Here is a 19,608-nt window from a genome sequence, read left to right on the forward strand (position 1 = left end):
CATCGCCACATATATCTCGCGAAATTTTCAAATCTCCGATGAATCGATGGTGATATGTAACTTTTTGCGGCGGGAATGGAAAGGGTAACGAGAGCAGGCAAACTCTTATCTATATGAAGCTGGGAGTCTGGGATAAACACACACACACACACACACACACACACACACACACACACACACACACACACACGCACACACACACACGTAGAGGAAGTTTAAAATAGTCTTCGCAAACACGTCGATGGCCTTGATGATCGGGTTGTTTTCACAGGGTTCACCGGACACCAGGTGGCTAGACTTTCCCGACCCGACACGTAAAAGAGTGATTCCAATGTACCACAAAGAAGAAAAGAGAGAAAAATATTGATAGGGAGAATGAAATTTCCTATTATCAATACAGATCCTTAAAATTAAACTAAATTATCTTAATATATAGCTCTGCAAAAGTTATTTATCTCACCTTTCAAAACAGAATGGTCTTAAAATATTCAGAACTTGGGGCCTTTGACATTTAAACTCCCTTTAAAGAGGTGTTCTTATAGCTACAAGTAAACTCAAAACATATAATTTGGACGTACTCACCAGGAATAAAAGATACCGGCAACATAATTCAATAATTAAACGAATAATTAAATATATTTTCTACTTTTCTTTTTATTTTATGCGCGGGTCTTTTCTCTGTCCCTAATGAAGCCAGTATCTGAGGTGAGGGGGATACGAACACAGGCAGGGCGGGAAACAAGCAGGGGCCACATGCTACAGGTGGTGTGTGGGACGCGCCAGTCAATACCACCAACAGGTTACCCTTCCCTTCCGTCCCCCGCATTACACGCTCCTCTTTCATGAACCGCACGCTCATTAAAAGCGTTTCTTCCCTTCCTTTATGCTCTTCCTCTGCCCCAACCGTGTTCCGCTTTCATGCCCGTTACCCTCACATCCCTTCTTCCTCTCCCCTTTATTATTATTCCATTAATTTCTTAATTTTCCTTTACTGACCAAATAATCCGGTCTTCTTTGTTATCCCTTCCCATATCCTCCTCTTTTCCTAACGCACACCTGCCCACGCGAGGCAAGCTCCCATCTAACCATGGCACAGATTACGATTCACTACGAAATAGGAAAATATATATACGTTCTTAGCCCAAAGTCCTTTATCTGAGGATCCTGCCCACACTTCCTGCAGCGGTGGAATCAGAACAAGAAGTGTCGAGTGAATGAGAGGGAAATAGATAGAAAGATAGATAGATAGATAGATAGAGAAAGAGAAGGTAGGAAAGGGATGGAGAGGGAGTCATTAAAAGAATTATTACAACAACAGGATGATTAATGGCGCTGCGAGGAGTAATTAAGAGGAAAAGTGTGCTTGCCGAAGAGAGAGAGAGAGAGAGAGAGAGAGAGAGAGAGAGAGAGAGAGAGAGAGAGAGAGAGAGAGAGAGAGAGAGAGAGAGAGAGAGAGAGAGAGAGAGAGAGAGAGAGAGAGAGAGAGAGAGAGAGAGAGAGAGAGAGAGAGAGAGAGAGAGAGAGAGAGAGAGAGAGAGAGAGAGAGAGAGATGGGCGGATGAATAATGACTGAACGTATTGATTAGCCAAATATTAATGAAAAAAGCAAACGCCAACCATAAAAAACCAGCAAAACAATAACAAAAAGAATAACCGTAAAATCAGACGACGATGAATTATAAAGAAACAAAAAAAAAAGAATGTAACAAAGGAATCATAAGGGTATTTAATCAAGAACCAATGAGGAAATAAACAAGGAGAGAGAGAGAGAGAGAGAGAGAGAGAGAGAGAGAGAGAGAGAGAGAGAGAGAGAGAGAGAGAGAGAGAGAGAGAGAGAGAGAGAGAGAGAGAGAGAGAGAGAGAGAGAGAGAGAGAGAGAGAGAGAGAGCAATATTGAGTGGAGGGAAAGAAAGTCTCAAGAGGGGAGGAAGAAAGAAACAAACAAACGGATACTGGAACAAGGCAAACACAGAACGAAGGAAGGAGGAAGAAAGATTAGAGAAGAGAAGAGGAAGTAAAACAAGGAAGAAGGAAAGAAGGGAGCATATCAGAGGAGGATTAGAGAGGATCACTGAGGGAAGGGGAAGCGTGGGCCAAGAGAAAGGGGTAAGAAAAGGGAGGAAGGGATGGTTACGGTAGGAAGGGAGGGGGAAGGAAGAGAAGGGAAGGAGAGAAGACCCAGGGATAGGATGGGATACCCGGGATGGATCTGTGATGGGGTTATGAGAGAGCAAGGCTTAAGGAGGAGGAGGAGAAGGAAGAGGAGATGGAAAAGGAGGAGAAGGAAGAGGATGACGAGTTAGAGGAAGACGAGGAGGACGAAAATAACGAGTAGAAAGTGAAAAGAAAGGTGACAGAATGAAGAAGAGGAGGAAAAGGACGAAAATGAGCATAGCTGATGAGAAAAAAAAGAAGGAGGAAAAAGAATAACATTTATAAAACCAGTAGCTGAAGATGGAGGAAGGATGACGAGAAAGAGAAGGAGGAACAAGAGTAGAAGCAGTGAGTGAAGATGATAGACAAGGAAGAACAGGAGGAAGAAAAGGAGGAGGAGGAAGAGAACCACAACATGAAAATGAAAAGTGGTTTCCGGTATGGATTTCCTCTTCCTTGTGGTCGCTAATTTACCAAGGACCGGCAATACTGCGGTTTGTTTTATTTATGTCCACCAAACACTCTCTTAATTACACCTTCCCACACAGACCTCCTCCGCTGGCACGTGTCTTCCTGCACACACACACACACACACACACACACACACACACACACACACACACCGCTTGCAACACGCCACTCACATGCATGTCTTGTACCCCAAACACATTTCTTACTACGACACACACAAGCAAGCACACACACACACACACACACACACACACACACACACACACACACACACACACACACACACACACACACACACACACACACACACACATGCCACTATTACATTCACCCTTAACACATAAGTTACCCGATATTTGGCATGATATTTATCCACATTGAAAACCTCTTAAAACCACCGCAGTTCTGGGTTTTTTTTTTTTTTTATATAATCACACAAGCTGGTTGCAAATACTCCTCTGATTCTTGAGCTCGACTTGCACCACTGATTACACAATAACACATCGCATTTTAATTACACATCCACACACCTAGGTATATCCCACACACCTACAATCAAACACACACACACACACACACACACACACACACACACACACACACACACACACACACACACACACACACACACACACACACACACACACACACACACACACACACACACACACACACACACACACACACACTTGTTACCTAATGAACCACCCCGGGAAGGTTTTGTCTCGCCAGGTAGAACAGGTAGGAAGGGAATGACGTCACCCTCAAGGACTCACCCCCCTCACCCCCTGTTCCTCCACCATGAGCTGTGACAGTCCCTTCGGTAAAAGAAAATGACGTTATTGCATTCCTCTTCACACGTAATTTGCCTGTCCAACACTGCGACGCTTCATACGCATACAGACAGACAGATAAACGGCAAGCACAAACACAAACACACACACACACACACACACACACACACACACACACACACACACACACAAACACAGGACATATTGGTGGAGAATCCTGTAATCACTACCGCTAATACCCAAGGGCGAGGGTGACGCAGAAGGAGGTTACGAAGAGGAGGAGGAGGAGGAGGAGGAGGAGGAGGAGGAGGAGGAGGAGGAGGAGGAGGAGGAGGAGGAGGAGGAGGCAGAGGAAGAGGAGAAGGAGAAGAAGGAAAACAGTTGAAGGGAGATGTGACAAAACAACTCCTGTAAAAAAAAAAAAAAGAAGAGGTGGAGTAAGGAATTGACGACGCCTGTAGGAGTAGAAAAAGAGCAGACGGAGGAAAAAGAGGAAGAAGAAAAAGAAGAGGAGGAGAAGGAGGGGTATAGCAAAAGTGACCGGGCCCTACACTTTGCCCTGGGTCAATATTGAGTGTATAGGGCCAGCGCTGTTTGGCCGAGCTCCGTACCTTCCACCCACCTGTCTAGCCCACCTGTCTGCCTCCCCACCTGCTTGCCATCCCGCCCGCCCGCCTGCCTGCCTAAAGTCCCTCCTTTTTCGTCATCATTTTTTATGGGCTTGACTTCAGTCCTGGCATCGATCTATATAGTCTATCTTTGTTTGTTGCTGATATCGTAATGGTTGTGGTGATGGTGGTGGTGGTGGTTGGATGCATGGATGGGAGGGAGCAAAGAATGGAGAGTGTTTGCTTATATGTTTTGGTGTTATTAAGTGCTGTTGTTATTGGTGGTGGTGGTGGTGTTAGCAGTGTTGGTGGTGGCAGTGGTGGTGGTGGTGGTGTGCGTGTTGTTGCTGTCGTGAATTTTGTAGGCATTTCCGTTCATTACCGCTGTTGTGTTTTGGTTTTGTTGTTGTTGTTGATGATGGTGGTGCTGTTGCTACCGACAGTTCGATTGCTGCATACACTGTTATTTTTGCGTACATTTATTTCGCTGTATTTTGTTAGTCGCTGCTCGGTACTTCCCCATCTATGTGTGCCTCATCAGCTGCAAACAACAAATATTACAAACAAACACACAAACACATTGCGCGTGAACTTTTTTTTTCATCACCCACGTTCATTAGACGCCAACACAAACAAAACAAACAAACCCAAAACAGTATTCAGCACGTCTCTAAATCATACTCTCCTCGCTGCGTTTTCATTAACTGCCGAGAATACAAAAACAGTTAATTAAGGGAACGCTCGCCATGTGTTAGGGTAATGAAATTAGCCGGTATACAGGAACCATTAACACACACACACACACACGCGCACACACACACACTGAGTAAAGCATCAAATTCATGCCCTGGGCGTCATATGATCCGCGTCCGTGCAGCGGTTCCACTTGTGTTGCTTTGCCTTTCAAGAGTCGCCCCTCGCACAGGTGGTCGCTTTTAGGTTGGTCAGTAACAGTTAACCCCCAGCACGCTTTCTCATTTGGTAGGAGTGTGTTGCTGACAGCTTGCTTTCCGGGAGCGTGTTATTTTGTGGTAATGGCTACATAAAATTAAGTTGATATGTATTGTTCAAGGCTCACACAATTTGGCAAAATATTAATGATCTCATACTCTGTTGGTGACATTCCAGCACGTCCTTTTCTTTTAAATTCTTTTTTACTGGTGGCGTTGCTGTCTGTGGGATTTTTCGTGTTACATTTCTTAAATGTCACAGATCTATTATCTTACTTATCCTGTTTTACTTTTACTCAGGTGTTTGGTAATAAACCCCTTTTCCTTTGATGTTCTTTTTTACTCATTGCTAGTATTGCTGTTAAGGGTTTATTTAACATTACATCTCATATATATTTGCTATTTCTGCTCTTTTTACTCATATTTTAACTTAATTATCTGTTCTTCCCACGCCTTTCCCTGGCTCCCTCGAGCAGGCGGCAGCATGTACGGGGCGGTGGGCGCGGCGGTGAGGTCACACCGCAAGAAGTCGCTGAGTCGGCAGACGGCGAAGCCTCAACGCACCCCGGCCAAGAAGGGCAAGGGCCACCTCCACCTGGCCAAGACCCACGCCACACCCCAGGTTAGTCTCCCCTCTCCTCCCAGCCCCAGTCATCGTCTCTCACTACATTTTTAATCTCCTCCACATCCCCTCCTCCGTCCCTCTCTTCCACCCAAAAGCCTGTCCACTAGCATAGAGGCACGCAACTCTTCCTCACTCGGCAAAATCTACCTTCAAAATTCTGTTGCTATTATTATCTGGTGTCTTAACTAAACTGCTTCCATTATTTTCCTTTGTGTAAGAAGAGTTTTCCAAAGCTTATAAACGCTTAAACAACTAGTTTTTACAAATTAAATGTCTCATAGGCCCCGGGCCGCCCTCGAGAGTGGCTGTGGTGAGCAAAACACGTAGAGGGAACGCCAGTTAGTAGTGGCGGTGCTGAGTAACCACGACCTTAAAGAGGACACGTTGAGGTCCGCGGGAGGGGCTGCTACATCACAAGCACTGTCGAGGGGCGGTTGCCGGCAGCGGGCCGCAGAGGCGTGAGAAGGGAGACAAAGAGCCGGGCAAGCAGACGACTCCACCAGCCACGGCAGGAGCCCGTGTAGCCACCCCCAGCAGGCAGTACATGTACGGGGCCGCAGACAGCACGCAAGGGCTATTGCCTCACCTTTATGTTTGTGTTCCTCGAGCTGCCGCGTTACTAAGGACTGAAAACTTAACGCTAAGCAAGACGTGGCAGCTGCTTCAGGTGTGTGCGGCTGCCGGCTTACAGCGTAGGTATGGATGGACGCAAATTATAATTCCTATTTTACTTGCATGTCAGCAATTCCTTTTCATCCCTTTAATGATTTATGTAAAATAAATGAATTTTATAAATATTACGAAACAAAAGCGAAATTACTGAACAAAAAAACGGACCGATCCTTACTAATAATATTCATTTTACGCGTCAGAAACGTTCCCTCGAGCAACTTCAGCGTCACGATACGGTTTATTATACGCTCAGATCATAAGTGATGTTTTTATTGTCATTTTTCCTGTTCTGGGATCGATGTTTCTATGGTACATTTTCCTCTGTTATTCGTGCAGTGCAACAACCCCATCTCTAACACACACACACACACGCACACACACACACACACACACACACACACACACACACACACACACACACCATCCTGATGCGTTGCCATGACGAAGACTGACACACACACACACACACACACACACACACACACACACACACACACACACACACACACACACACACACACACACACACACACACAAGGAAAAATGGCTTCTGCGGCATAGGTGTTATTCATAAGAGGTGGACTATTTTATCATGACAAGGCGCACAACAGACGTATTTAGGCCAACGCGTTGTTATAGTGTGCTTAAACATGCCGGCTTCCTAAAGTGTTGCCCCTCGAGACTTATGACTTGTTTCTCATCGGAGTTTCATTTCGAAGTGGCGTTTGAAGTTCGGGGACACGTAAAGTTCGTCATGGCTTTGAAAGAGTCCGTGGCCAGTGAGACAAAAACGTGAGGTCGCAGGTACGCCACTTGCCTGATTATTCTTTTCTTTACCTTCCTTCACCGTCACTAGACTCAAAAAGAAACAAGAAAGAAAAAAAAACTTCGCCTCTGACCTTACCTAATTCGCCCGCAATCCCAGAGAAGATGAGGAACCGATAGCCGAGTCCCTTGTCTTACTAAGGCTTATTTCCTAGGAGAATACCCTCATACCAAGACGGATCACCAGTATCAATAACCTCCAATGTTTCTACTACATGCACAGAAAACGGAGCCGTAGATTGCATGGGGGACGATAAATATCCCGGTGGTTTTGTGGGCGAATGGACGGCTGGAGGAGGTAGGAGCAGGGGGGCGCGACGGGGTGAGTGAGGGGGCGTGTCATGTCGTGTATTGCTGTGGTGTGAGTGCGTGGTGGTCGATCCACACAAAAAAAGTCGCCCGAGGTCACGGACTCACCTACTGACCCATCGAGCAGACCTTAGCGGGACACCAAGACCTCGTTATTGTGATCGCTGTCCCATTGTCCTCCTTCCTGCCCCACGACATGTTCCTCTTCCCTCCCCCCCCCCCCCCACACACACACACACACACGACATGTCAATCCTCCTCCTCCTCCTTTTCCTCAAGGACACTCACTTTCATTACCACCACAACCGTATCATCATCCTACTCCTTATCCACCCCTTCCTCTTCCTCATCCTTTCCCTTTGTTGTTCTCATCGTCGTCGCCCTCCTCCTCCTCCCCATAAAAGTAAAAAAAGCAAACGTCTATCAAGTAACATCATAACCCTCTCAATTTCTCCTACACTAATCCCCGCGCTACGCCTCCCAAAGCAAAGCGAGTCAGCCATTTCATCACTCACGGGCCGCTAACTGTTGCAACGTTCTGCCGCCTATAGGGAACAATAGAAGCTCGAACGTGAATCAACTCCTTTTAGCAGCGAACTGATAATGAAAACACGAGCCAACCCGGACCCTTCCTGATAATGTTTTCGCTTTAATGGAACAATTAGCTTTTTTCCCCTTCCACCGTATTGAGTTTCTCGTAATTCACTTGACTACACTTGTTTAATGAATATTTTATGCTACGAAAATTGGGATCCTGCACTGCATAATGAAATAATAAGTAAATACTATCAAATACTACCGAATACTACCAAATAATCGCCAAAAGAGTGCTTAATTAATGAAGCTGCGGTCTCTATTTTTCATCTCATACTGCCCTGCTTTCTCCCATCATAAACTACAGCGGCCACGAGCTATATTGCATACTTCGTGCCTCCTCTGGGCTCATCTTTGTCTGCGAGGATCATAATAAACTTTTGTTCGTCAGGGAGAAGCAAGGAACGTAAGGAAGCTCTCCCCGCTATTGGCGCCGTCTGCCCCTCGAGGTATTGTTTGCGCAGAGAAGGTTACTGTCGACGGCCACGCCCTCACGGCACACTGACGAGATAGAGAGAGTAGAGAGACGGAGAGGGAGTAGGGGTGGACGGCGGGAGCAGAGATGATGGACAGAGTAGAGAGAGAGAGAGAAAGACTGATAGATAAGTACAAAAAGATAGATAGACAGATTAACATGATAGATACATACAGAAAGATAAGATAAATAAAGAGACTGATAGATACAAATGAGTAGATACATTAATAAGAAGTGGTGACAAAATATATATAAAGAAAATAACGCTGGCAAACTTTGGGGTTATCTTCTCGGCGCGAGGTGCAAAGAACCATCACCATCACCATCATCGCCCCCATCACCGTCCCCCATCACCATTACCCCCCCCCCCTCCACCAAAAGAGCAGCTACTAACTAAATCGAGTCTTTATAACTCTCTCTCTCTCTCTCTCTCTCTCTCTCTCTCTCTCTCTCTCTCTCTCTCTCTCTCTCTCCTCTCCTCTCCTCTCCTCCCTCTCCTCTCTCCTCTCCTCTCCTCTCCTCTCCTCTCCTCTCCTCTCCTCTCTCCTCTCTCCTCTCTCCTCTCTCCTCTCCTCTCCTCTCTCCTCTCCTCTCCTCTCCTCTCCTCTCCTCTCCTCTCCTCTCTCCTCTCCTCTCTCCATTCCTTCATCCATCCTTTTGTACATTCGTTCTTCCATTCGTTCCTCCACTCTTTCCTCCATCTCCTTTTCCTCCATTCGTTCCTCCATCCTTTCCTCCATCCTTTCCTCCTCCCTTCCTCCATTGCCTCCTTCCCTGAGTGGTTACCTGGGCTATAAGTTCATAGCGCTGGCCATTTTTTTTTCATAAACCAAATGGCGGATTTTTTTTTATATTTTCATAAGCAGTTTTCAAGCCTTAAAGAAAAAAATTCAGCGTTAAAGAAAAAATTCATATGGTAAGACAAACACGAGGGTCATCATCACGAACACTGACGCCTGATGCCCCACCCACACTAAGATGAAAGATTTTAAAGTTTCCTGCCAATCAAGAAAAAAAAAAAAAAAGGGACGTTGCTGGACGTTGCTGGCTTTCCTGAAGTTGTTGGTGTTATTGATGGAATGAATTATGAGACATGACCAACACAGTTTGAAATTAGAGAATGCAAAAGATAAGAGATATAATAGTATAAATGTGCAGGTGGTTTTCGAATACAAGATTAGATTATTAGAAGGAGAAGGGAAGTGGCAGTTCATGAGTTCATGATTTTGAATGAAAGTGGAAAGTGGAGGATGTTCGAGTGAGAGACTCGTGCTGTTCCTGGATGCTGCTTGCTGGGGGTGGGGTACGGTAAAAAAAAAAACTTTGCTGATACACCATACGACAGCAGCAAGCATCAATAGCTAGCCTACAATAGGGTAAGATATGAAAAAATCTGCATTCTTGATGGGGTTGATTACGACTGAAATTTATGAAATTTTTATAAGTACCAGCCCTGTGAGGCCGTTACTCCTTCCCTGCGTTCATAAGTCACCCCTGCACGCGGCCCTTCCCCTTCCCTTCACCTCTGAGGGGCGAGAAAAAGACCTGCCGTCACACAACCGTTAATGTGCTACCTTTGCGCGGAGGGGGAGCACCTTGAGCAAGTGAAATCTGCATTCATGTTATTTTCTTAGTATTCACTATCGTCATTAAGAAAGGGAAGGTTAGCAAGTGCACGTCCGTCGTTATTTTTGTTTAATATAGACATGAATTTCTACTGTACTCCTTCTTCTTTACACTTATTGGTACACTACACATTTTGCAGTTTTTATTGACGGTGTTTGTGAACGGCATCTGTTACAAAAACCTCAACAGGGAAAATGTGCAATAATAATAAAATGTTTTGCGTAGTAATGCACCCACGTAGAAGATACAACACACAAAGCAAAATATGGCACTGAAGACAAAAAATAATATAGATAACACCTCTTCATATGACCTTATACCATTTAGAAACCTTCAGTGCCTGCCATTGCAAATACGTGACGCAGCCTTAAAACATCACTGCAAAAAATATGGCCGGTGTCTAGCCTCCCCGTGCTGCCCGCCTGCTGCCTCGCCCCCTGTGTGCCGCACCTCGCGTCCGGCGTGTGCACCGGGATGAGTTAATTACCGGGACCATCAGGTGTTCGTCAGGTGAGGAGTTAGGCTAATTATCTAACCGACCCAGCGGAAGGTGATGTAGGCTCTGAGGTGTGTGTGTGTGTGTGTGTGTGTGTGTGTGTGTGTGTGTGTCCCCCCCCCCGCTCATTCACGACCGTACCAGGTATGATTTATCAATTATTATCGAATGTCCATTAATTATTGTTACGAAACGAAGCAAACACACACACACACACACACACACACACACACACACACACACACACACACACACACACACACACACACACACACACACACACACACACACACACACTTCCGCCACTTCAAATATTCAGAAGTCGTCCTTGACATGATTTAGCTTCCCACACAATTAAAACGAAAACATTTAAAAAGGACACATACAAAAAAACTAATAATTGCACGGTCTATTCATTACACGGAAATCGGCCGACGAGACGTGACAGTGAGTTTAACCGGGGAAGCGTAGTAAGTCATTTTCCGTAAACTATGTGAACGGTATAGCGTAATGGATGTGGCGAGCAAGGGTGTGTCGAGGTGTGGCGTGCATGGGCAAGGGAGGCAGATGAAGGGTGGAAGAAAGGAGGAAGGCGGAATGTGGTGCAAGGTGTGGTTTATTAATGGTTGTTATTAGTGTGTGGCGGAAGGACGAGAAGAAGAATATAGGAGCAGGCAACAGGGAAAAGAGGTTATCTCTGTCATGATATTTGTCTTATAACCAAACTGAATAAGAAATCGTAAATATGAATATAGACAAAAAGAACAGATAATAGTAATGTGCGAGAGAGAAAGTCTATCAAACGAAGGAAACAATCAATAAAAAAAAAGGTTTGGCGAAGTTATTAAGGATAGAAGCATAAGTATTACTAAGTCTTAGCATAGGTAGTGTAGCTGGTGTAAGAGTGACGGCAATGGAAAGACGTGACTGGGAGTATGTAGCGTTATCTGTATCATGAATATTTACAAGCAAAGTGAAAGAGAAAAGCAAAAGTGACCACGGTGTTGATAAGAAGGGTAATGGAAGCCACACAACATGGACGAAACAAGGAAGCAAGCACGCGAGCCAGAGAGGAAGAAGGGAAAAGAGGAGAGGTGAACAAGCAAAGAAAAGGAGGAATTAAGCAAGTAAAGATGCAAGCAAAGAAGCGAAAGAGAAAAAAATTAGGAGAAACTGATGAAGAAAAGAAGGAAGTAAACAAGCAAGTAAATAAGCAAGCAAGCGAGAGAGGAAGACGAAGACGAAAGAATTAAAGACGAAAGAAAGGAAGGAGAGAAAAACACAAACAAGCAAGCAAACAAGAGATGAAACCAGGAAAAGAGAAAGGGAGTAAAGAAAAAGGAAGAAAGGAAGCATAAAAACAGGCAAGCAAGCAAGAAACACCGAAAAGCGAAAATAACTGCAGATTAACACCAATAAAAGTAATGAAAGAAGCAGACGAAGGAGGAGTTAGACAAGAAAGAACACTGAACAAAAAAAAGAAAAGCAGGATGGAGGAAAGGAAGGCAAGCAGGCAGGAAGGCGTGGCTATCAGCAGGGACGGTGTAGGCCATAGTACGAGCCCGCGAGTGGGTCTGAAGGAGTGGCCACATAGTACATTGTATCGATTCCAGCCAACACCCAGAGGAGCAGAACACACCAGACACCACACGACGGACATACCTGAGTGCTGGGGGAAGGAAGAGAGGAAGGGAAGGATAGGAAGGAAGGAAAGGCAATAAAGAAGAAAGAATGAAACTAGTAACGAAGGAAGGAAAGAAGGAGGAAGGAAGTAGAAATGAAAGATGACAAGAAAGGAATGAACCGAATAAGGAAGGAAGGAATGAACGATAGTTAGGATGATAGCAAGGACGTAAAGAACCGAGTAATGAAGGAAATATACTGAAGGAAGTGGAAAGGAAAGACAGAGGTAGTAAAGAGGAGAGGAAGGAAAGATATAAGGAACGAAGGTGGGAAGGAAAGGAGACAACTAATTACATATAAAGAAAAATTAAAAGGAATATGTTTGGGATAATTGGAAAGAATAGAAAACTGAGCGAAGAGATGGTCGAAAGAGGAGGGAAAGGAGGAAGGAGATACAGAGAGCAAGGAAATGGGAGAGAAAAGGAATGAAGGAGGAAAAGAAAGGAGGTAGGAAAGGAGGAAATGAAGAAAGGAAGGAAGGAAGAATAATGAGGGAACGAAGAAAAGGAGCGACATTCGATCATGGAAGTAAAAAAATAGAAGAACACGACAATGTTAGCAAGAAAGAATAGAAAACAGCAAAGAATGGATAAAACGAATGACGGAAGGAAGGGAGAAAAGAAGGAAGGAGGGAATAAAAAGAATGAAGGAAGGAAGAAAGAAAGGAAGGGAGGAACGAAGGAAGGAAGAAAGGAAGGAAAAGAAAGAATGAAGGAAGGAGGAAAGGAAGGGAAGAAAGAAGGAAGGAGGGAGGGAAGGAAAAGAAAGAATGAAGGAAGGAAGAAAGGAAGGGAGGAAAGAAGGAAGGAGGGAAGGAAAAGAAAGAATGAAGGAAGGAGGAAAGGAAAGAAGGAAATAAGGAAATAAGGCATATGAGACGGCATGGACAGGGAGGGTGGGGAGGGGCAAGAGGACATCAGATAAAAGAGGGCGCTGCTGATACTTATAATATTACTACAGCTTCCATGTGTACTACTTATTACCGAACTTCTGCCTATACTGACCTCACTATGAATGCTGCTGCCACAAAACACAAAAAATATATAAAATCTCTCTCTCTCTCTCTCTCTCTCTCTCTCTCTCTCTCTCTCTCTCTCTCTTCGTTCTAAGTTACCCTATTCGGACACTTCAAGATCATTCATTACCACAAGGGGACATAATGTATGGAAGAGGGAGAATAGGGGGAGGGGGGAGGGGGGGGGTGAAAAGTGTGGCAGCATTCACTGTATACCTTCCATTCACCTCCTTCCATTCCCTCCACTCAACTCACAACCCTCCCATACCCTCCACTAACCTCTCTCCCACACCCTCCATTCACCTCCCTCCCATACATTCCCCTCACCTCTCTCCCACACCCTCCATTCACCTCCTTCCCATACCCTCCTGTCACTCTTTCAATATGTATCACGCTACTCAGATTTATGGCACCTCCTTCCCCGTCCACACACTATTCCTCTGGGACTGGTGCGTTATCACTATAATTTTCCCTCCTCAAGGTCCAAGAGGCGGAGGTAAACACGGAGGCGCATTGGAGTCAAACAAAAGGTGGCTAGACTTATAAATCATCGATAAATATTGATAATTTTGACACTAGGCTGGAAAAAAAGATAAATCCATGGACAAATAGCCAACCAATACACAGGCTAATAGTTCTCTTGCCTTTGAACACACACACACACACACACACACACACACACACACACACACACACACACACACACACACACACAGCAAGGGAAAAAATCTACCAAAACGCGTAGCAAACATTTTTTTTTTTTACGTCGTTGCCTGTTGCGCCGGTAGGCATCTTCCTGGTGGGGCCTGATGGTCGGCCCAAGGCTTCTTCCAGGTGGGGCCTGATGGTCGGCCCAGCCCGTTCTGGCGCAGGCGAGTGTTTATAGTGGCGCCATCTTGCATTCTTGGTTTGTTTGCGAAGTCACCAGTGTAGAGATGCAATTCCTCTGGTTATCATTTCTTCTAATGATGTGTGTGTGTGTGTGTGTGTGTGTGTGTGTGTGTGTGTGTGTGTGTGTGTGTGTGTGTGCGTTTTTGTGCCGTCTCCACCAGTATTTATTTCTTCGGCATCACGAAAAGTGTGATGGCAGCTGCCCCCGCCTTTCCGCAGACTGCTGTGACGTGCATCCTATGTCTTGGACAGAAGTGTATGTGTGTGTGGGTGCGTGCGTGTGTGTATTGCGTTGGGAGTGGGAACTAAGGACCCGTGTTGATGGCAGCCGCGTTTCCGCGGACTACGGCCATGCTGATCCTCTGCCGGAGCCAGCAGGTCTTACGCGGCCCTCCCGTCAGCTCTGTCATCCTGCGTCCTATTTCTTGGAGCAGCCTGGCGAATGCGGGGCCCAGGCCATGGTCTCTATCGCTAGCGGCTCGAATCGATAGGCTGTGTGTGTGTGTGTGTGTGTGTGTGTGTGTGTGTGTGTGTGTGTGTGTGTGTTTGTATATTGTAATAACGATGGCGATGAAGATAAAAGGAAGAAAGGCAAGGAGGAAGAGAATGATGAGGAAGAGGAAGCGGAAGAGGAGGAGGAGGAGGAGGAGGAGAGGGAGGTGGAGGAGGGGGAGGAAACAGAATAATGGCGTTCATATGTTCATTTCACTTGTAGTAGTAAATCAAATCGAGAAATATTTCACGTTGTGCCTACCGCTGAAATTCATTACTTGACTGCAACACACACACACACACACACACACACACACACACACACACACACACACACACTCACACTCACACACACACACACACACACACACACACCTTCCATTACCTGGGCAACACTAATTCTGACTCTCAACATTTTTATGAGTCTTGGGGTTGACACGCGAAGGGAGCGAGACTATGCCCACAACACAAGGCCATTGGGGGGGGGGGGCAGAGAGAGAGAGAGAGAGAGAGAGAGAGAGAGAGAGAGAGAGAGAGAGAGAGAGAGAGAGAGAGAGAGAAAGCAGGCCTATAGCAATCAGAGACTCCAATGAACAGTTATATAACTTATGGCGTGACGCTATTAATACTTTAAGCATCGCATGACACACAAGGACTGAGTGATTTCCGAGGGCTCGTTCATCAGGGAGAGGCCGTAATGGTGATGAACGGTGGTGATAAACTGGAGGACGACCCCCCACCCCCACCCCCACCCCCACCATCCTCATCGCCACCGACTACTCCCCCCCACCCCCCAGTCACCTCCGCCACCACCACCGCCATTTCGCCGAGACCTTTTACGTGTGTGTGTGTCTGTGTGTGTGTGTGTGTGTCAGCCGTGTTATGTCACAATCGTTAATTATCGTTGCACGCTCGGTCCTAATGGCCTAAATTCGTCATGAAGTAAATGAGTCGCCGCTGTCAGGGTCCTCGCCGAGACTGATCGGGGAGTGTGTCATGGGTCGGGGGCACCGCGAATGAGTCGTGTCGGGGGGTTTGATGGCCCGTCATCGGCCCCACAGTACTTGCTCAAGGCAGAAAACGACTTTGTTGCTTAAAGAAAACGTGGATCGTAGTTTGAAGGGAGGACTAACTTATAACATGTTTCGGTTAGTGGTAGCTCTGAAATTATTTCCATACCTGTGATGACGTAAAGTACCAATTGGATGCACTTACTTACGTATTGCTAATTGTGAACATATGTTTTTTCTAGTGCCTTTGCGATTAAATATCATAGGGAAAATTATTATTTGAAAAACGTAAAAGTGGAAACGGAAACATTGCAGGTATGTAGCTAGTAAATGATAATAATGACATAGCCAGAAAAAAAATACAAATACACAAATATGTAGGTAGAAACATAGATAACTAGATATGTTTATTATTGTGATGAAGGGATGGCATCCTTATTTTATTTTTATTTTAAACTACTAATTCATACTAATGGTATGAAAAAGTTCATGAAAACGTAAAAATAAGTCGTGATCAATCGACGGAGAGTGGTTACGCACAACGTCACTTCCTCCGTTATTCAGTGTGTTGCATCCGACACAATGTTTACCTTGAAGAGTGTCAGGGAGATTATTAACGTCACGGAGGCTTTGAGGAGGAGACTAACTTGACAAAACCTTCTGGGAAGTAGAAAAAAATGTAATGGAAAACCCTGAAGCACAGATGGGGAGAACAAGAAGATGAAAGAACAAAAACATGTGGATGAAATAAAGTAAACTAATCAGAAGATGAAATAAAATATATAGGAAGAAAAGAGAAAGGAAGAAAACTCTGGCAATAAAAGGAAAAAATGGCGAGAAAACTGGATATTAAAAACAAAGCGACATGGAATAACAAGAAAATGTGGCTGAAAATAGCACCTAATACGGAAGAAAAGAAAATCAGAAAGAGAGAGTAGAAGTACTTAAGGTGCACAGTTCACCAATATAAAATATAATTTCATAGAAAAACTAATTCAGAAAAAAAATCAACAAATAAAGTTTGATTAAAAATAACATTATGACAAAGAACACGATACTAAATTCTAAGAAACAGAAATGAAAAAAAAAACAGGGAGGGCAAGCAAGTACCTCGAAAAATGATAGCTGTGGTAAAAGGAAATACACATTTATTTAAAGTTATGAGAAAGGAAAAAATGTAAGTACGATACGGACTTTGCTTTTTTTTATTTCTTGCTGGGCGGCTTATCCAATTATGTGAACAACAACAACAACAACAACAACAACAATGCATATGCACAACTAGACGGTAAGTTTACCATCCAACATATCCCCACACGTCTCCATGCCCCCTCTGTGCTGAATAACACTGACTTACACATACTGCTGAGCGCTGAGTAAAGGACAATCTGATAGCCATAAATGTGCTGAGTGATTGAAACTACTTCCATAACCACCACACTTTTGTTACTGTTGTGTTGTCGTTGTTGTCGTCGTTGTTGTTGTTGTTGTTGTAGATTCTGCTGCTTTTGTGTCCGTTGTTATTGTGCATGACCTTCTTTGCCTTCCTGGACGCAGTGGCCTTGTGGCTGCATTAGTTCCTTGTGCATGAAAGTCTGCTTCGATATATATACATTAGTCTTACACACACGCACATACAATCACGTGCATGTGTACACTCCCTGGAAGCATGTACACGAAACCTTGCACTTTCACACGAACACACACACACACACATACACACACACACAAATGAAAGACACGCACATGCATTAACGCACACACCCCGCTCTGCATGTCGGTAATGTGGCCGTGATGGGTCGGGGCAGGGTAGTGTTTTCTTCCGGCTGTGATGCGTGTGCTCCTGTCTTGTGTTGATGATTCTTGTGATTCCTGACTTATATATTGTTGGCTATGTGTATGCCCAGTTGACTGACTATACAACCATTACTACCTATTATAGAAGTGTTGATGCTGTCTACGTATTACCTAGTCTCCTTTCTTTTTCCCGCTGCCTGTCACTTTGCCTGTCCGTTTTGTTTTTGTTTTGTTTATTTGTTTTGTAAGATAGAACGTTTTCTTTATTAGACTTTTTGGGTTCCGGCGACAACCTTTCTACTTGTCTTTCAAACTGCTTGCTTTTTATCTGTCTCGTGGTCCTCTCTGTTTTCTTTTGATTTTGTTTTCTGTCCGTCTGCCTATGTTCTACTTTTTGAAAACGTTAATCTTTCTATACGTTTTTTCTCTGTTTCTCTTTTTCTCTCTTTTTCCATCATTCTATCACTCTTTCCCTCTCCCCTCCCCGTGTAGCAGTAGACATACTCTGCCCCGTAGGAAGAATGATATTTGCTCTTGGTATCTTGCTCCGTTATCAAAGTCTTGTCTTCTTGTCCTGTAATGAACCTTTTAGTACTCTGAATGATCGGCCTTGTACCTGGAGCTTGTGGTGTCTCTCGCCGTGGCTCCTGCAGTCTTTTTCTTCCTCACCAGGCGAGGTCTGCACACCCGAGGAGACTGGGCGTTGCTTAATTCCTCGACGGCTACCTTGTGGAAGGACTCAGCCTCTTCTCCACCTCCTCTCCTGCCACCGACCACCACCACCACCACCATCACTTCCACCACTACTACTGCTCCTCCCACTCCACACTCTTCGCCTCTTTGAACTTTTACCTCCCTCTCTGTCACTTTAGACCTTGACCATACTAGCTGACGCACCACACTGAGTGGTAGTGACTGGTCGCCATGGCACAGTGGTTGTGGTGGAGGGAGGCACTGTTCCTCTCTCCTTGCACGAAGTCAAAGTAGCATTGACTGGGTGCTCCTTCCTGACTGTGACGCGTCGGCTCAGCTTAATGGTGTTGGGTGTTTTGTGTTGACTGTGGCACCAGCATGCAGGCCGCTCTCTACGTCCGCAATAAGAGGAGGAGGCGTAGTAAACACAAGCAGCAGGCGCCGACAGGCAGCCTTCCGCCCCACGCCGCCACCCAGCCCATCAAACCCTTCCCGCGCTACAACCCCATCCAGGTGAGTGGCGCCGCTCGTCGTTAGGACCACCACGAAGGTAAGTCAACCGCCCCGCAGAGCGTACATGAAGCAAGATCATGACCTTGTCTTCCCTGCTTTGATCCCCCCCGATCCCTAAAGAATTAAGCAGCCTGCACAATCTCAGTAAGGGACGAGAACCCAGAGACACACAAAGGTGGAGAGGAGTAGGGTTTGAAGACCCCCCCACACGCCTGGCCGCCAGCCTGCCGCTGCCTCTGGACGCCTCAGGGACCAACAGGTGAGTCGCGTTGAGATCCAAACACTGTGTTGAAGCATGCCATGCTTGGTGGATTTTGTCGATGTTCCGCAGTGTTCGGTGGAAGCAAGCAAGGAATGATGCATGTCGTGCCTGCTGCGACTGTCTGATGAATTTCACGATTCAAAGTTGATGATCTTTTAGTCTTTTTTTCCGCAGAACACGAAAGGGCGGGGATATCTCCTGCACGAAGCATGAGAGGTATGCAAACCGTGTCCGCAAAATGAGGGGAATAAACTTTGTCCTGCACTTAAGACGCCTACGCACAAGCCTGAAACTCTCCCCTTAGTGGCTCGCAGAATTATTGACGCGGAATAATTCCTGGCGAAGGTCACAAAACCTGTTATGGATTGCTCTACGCTTGGATAACAGTGCTCGACCTAAATGGCGCTTTCTAAGACAGCATTTAGAGCGTTTACATAAGAGAAAGTAAACAACATCAAGTGTTAACAGATGATTATGAAGTGTTTTAATTTATCACTCCGAGGGGCGCTGGGTGCGTAAAGCCTCATTACCAAGCAAATGAATATTTTATTGAGGAAACATGAGTGAGCTCACTGTAGACCACATGAGTCTATCTAAACTCATATAATATACTCTAATAGGTGGTCTGCTGCCTTCATTTGATATTTCTTTTA

General features: G+C 45.3%; 1 long non-coding RNA gene across 1 annotated transcript in view; it reads left to right on the top strand.

Annotated features, from left to right (window-relative positions):
- Positions 1–19,225, top strand: part of LOC126985558 (uncharacterized) — an 84,582-nt gene extending 65,357 nt beyond the window's left edge. Inside the window, exons 2-3 of the long non-coding RNA XR_007738815.1 lie at positions 5,454–5,599; positions 18,160–19,225. This is a non-coding gene — a long non-coding RNA (uncharacterized LOC126985558). The remainder of the gene's footprint in view (positions 1–5,453; positions 5,600–18,159) is intronic.
- Positions 19,226–19,608: the final 383 nt, after the last annotated feature.

The sequence above is a fragment of the Eriocheir sinensis genome, chromosome 1 (genome assembly GCF_024679095.1).
Source record: "Eriocheir sinensis breed Jianghai 21 chromosome 1, ASM2467909v1, whole genome shotgun sequence".
NCBI classification, from domain to species: domain Eukaryota; kingdom Metazoa; phylum Arthropoda; class Malacostraca; order Decapoda; family Varunidae; genus Eriocheir; species Eriocheir sinensis.